Source organism: Myotis davidii, unplaced genomic scaffold (assembly GCF_000327345.1).
Source record: "Myotis davidii unplaced genomic scaffold, ASM32734v1 scaffold515, whole genome shotgun sequence".
Classification (NCBI taxonomy): domain Eukaryota; kingdom Metazoa; phylum Chordata; class Mammalia; order Chiroptera; family Vespertilionidae; genus Myotis; species Myotis davidii.
The window spans coordinates 544,122-546,838 of record NW_006286242.1 but is presented as its reverse complement, the minus strand read 5'-3'; positions in this window follow the sequence as shown (position 1 = coordinate 546,838).

Genomic DNA, 2,717 nt, shown 5'->3' with positions numbered 1-2,717 from the left:
TTTATTAAAATGTTCTATTATTTTATGTTAACGATTACTCATTTATTTCAGCCCTTTGTATTCAGCATGTCTCTATTGAAATAAACCTACATTTCTATGAAAATTAAAGCTTTTGTTCTTTTGTGGGCCACATAAACTTAAACCTTGTTTATTTGGCCCGCGTTAGCCTTTGAGTTTGACATGCTTGCTTTAAAGGTTCCTATTCAAGACTTGAGTTTGGAAGTATAACTAAAGGGGAAAGGGGGAGGGGGAGAAAATAAGGGAGAAAGGGAGTTCTGCCTGGTGCCTCCAGACTTTCTTAAAAATGTTTTGGGTGATGGCAGAGACATCTGGCCTTCAGTAGTGGCAGCTGTTTCCCAGATGCTGAAAGGTCAAGTCTGGGACCACACGTTTCATTCATTCTAGTAGAGGTGGCATGTGCAATCAAGCAGGTTTCTTGCATTTAGTGCTTCTGAATAGAGAGGACAGTGCAGTCTACTCATGGAGTCTGTTTCTGGGGCTAGGGTTGCTCCTGGAAGGTAAACCTCAACTCTCACTCCCACCTGCCTGTGACTCAGTGCTCAAACATCATCTACTATCGAGAATGGCTAGATGCTCACTTGGCCCAATTTCTCTTTGTCCTTGGACACAGGGAGCTAGACTGCCTTTCCTCCTTCTTTCACTTGGTGTGATTACTGGACTGAGTTCTGTCTAATGGTGTGCAAGCAGACATGACGAGCTTCCATTCCTGGTCCCTAAAACTTCTGGGGCAGTCTCATCTCTCAGCAGAATCCAGTAGAAGACATCAAGAATCCTAAAGATGGGGAACCACTAGTAGAAAGGAGTCTGGGTCCTTGAATCCCCAACTGGACTGTGCCATAAATGGGAAATAAGCGTCTTATTGTTTTAAGCCACTTTGAGTTGGGGATTGTTGTAGGGTTAGCCCATCCTGACTAATACACTTAATAAATCCATTTTCTGCTGAACTAGCCAAAGTAGGTCTTATTTTTTATGACTAAGAGCTCTGAGTGTTTCACTTCTCTACTTGATCTGCCATCAAGAGGTCTGATTTGTCAATTAGGTAGTCACCTCTGCAGGTAGGATCTGGTTCTCTCAGAATAAGAGGCATTGGGCTTGACTTGCTGCCGCATGGAGTGGGCTCCAACTCCTAGTGACACTATGAATGCGTGATGCCCACAACATCCTGTCCTGTAGACTCATGCCTATGGCTTCTTTCAAGGAGTAAATCCACCTCACATTTGGTCTTTCTCTTTCCGTGCTGCCATGACCTGGACCTCTCCTCTAATGCGGGAGTAAGGGATGCAGCCAGCGCCCCAGCCCAGCCATCTCACCTTTCCTCAGGGCCAGGCCACAGAAGTCTCTCCAAGGGAGAGTCAGCTTCTCCTCCTCTCTTGTCACAGCAGGGCCGGTGGCCTCACTCCAGACTCCCTGCTGGAAGCTGAGGAAAGTCAGGCATGTTCTTCTTAGTACCCCTGAACTCCACCCAGGGAATCCTGCCCCTCCTCTTTGTGATAAGAGAAAGCCAGCTCTGAGTCAGGAGCCCAGAGAACCATCTCTGAGGAAATTACCTTGCAGCTAATTGAAATCAGGCTTTAGTCAGTGTAGCAGACCCTCTGGCATCTCTGCCTGTTCACCCGAGTCCCCACACCCACAGAGGTTGGCCCATGGCAGCCATGCTTGTATCATGTGGCTGACTCCCCTCACAGTTGATTGGACCAGGACTAGAGGTGATCAAAATTGGGCCCATGGATATTTTGTGCCTGATATCTGGCAGTTTCAGGCTTGGCTGCTTTGACTCCGTCTTTTGAATAGAGCAGCTATAAATTGATAAATGGTGGATGCGGCCGTCTTCTATGCCATGTAAACTACGAAACAGGCCTAGAGGAAGCCAGTCAGCTAATGAAAATAAAGTAGCAGAAATAGAGAAGAAAAGGTGAGTGAATTAGAAAGGAACTTTCTGAGCCTAGCTGCATCCCAGGCTGTGGGTCCACGAGCAATAAATTTTCTCTAGTTTGCTGAAGCTCATTCAAGTTAGTTTCTAAAGTCTAAACTGAAAGGGCCTTAGCTGATTCAGGAAGAGGTAGGAAATATTACCCCACACATTGCCACCTCATGGACACTCGGCACCTCCTGGCTTGTCATGAACTGGGAAACTGAAAGGTACTCAGAACTAGGCAAACTAGTATAGAGGCTTCATAGACCTCGTAGGCCTTACTTGTAAATGGAAGGACATGGCCTTTCTCTCCAGTCCAACAGCCTCATCTCCCAGCAGAGCAATGCAGAGTCCAGAGGAGTGGGCTGACTTTCCCAGCTCCCACAGGCACCCTGGGTTGATGCTGGAACCCAAGTCTCATCCTCCCAAATCTGAATTCCCCCTTACAGTGAGCGTCCCTGTCCCACATGCAGCCCCAGGACACTGTCCCAGGCAGAGCTGACTCTCCTCGCCCTGCTGGTCCCGGCCCTGAGACGCCGCGCTGGGCGCGCACGTGCGCATTCGGACGGGGGACGGAGCAGCTGCCGAGGCTGGCGCGGGGCTCAGCGCCCCCGCCGCACCCGACCCTGCGCCGGGGGGAGGGCCCAGCCAGCCAGGCCTTTCAGAGTTAATTAGCCCTCATGCATATGGATGCCACCGCGCTTGAAAGAGATTGAGCGGCCGTAACCTGACCTCCGGAGGAGTGCGAGAAGAAAAGACCGCTTTCTCGGCGGCCCCTAACTGA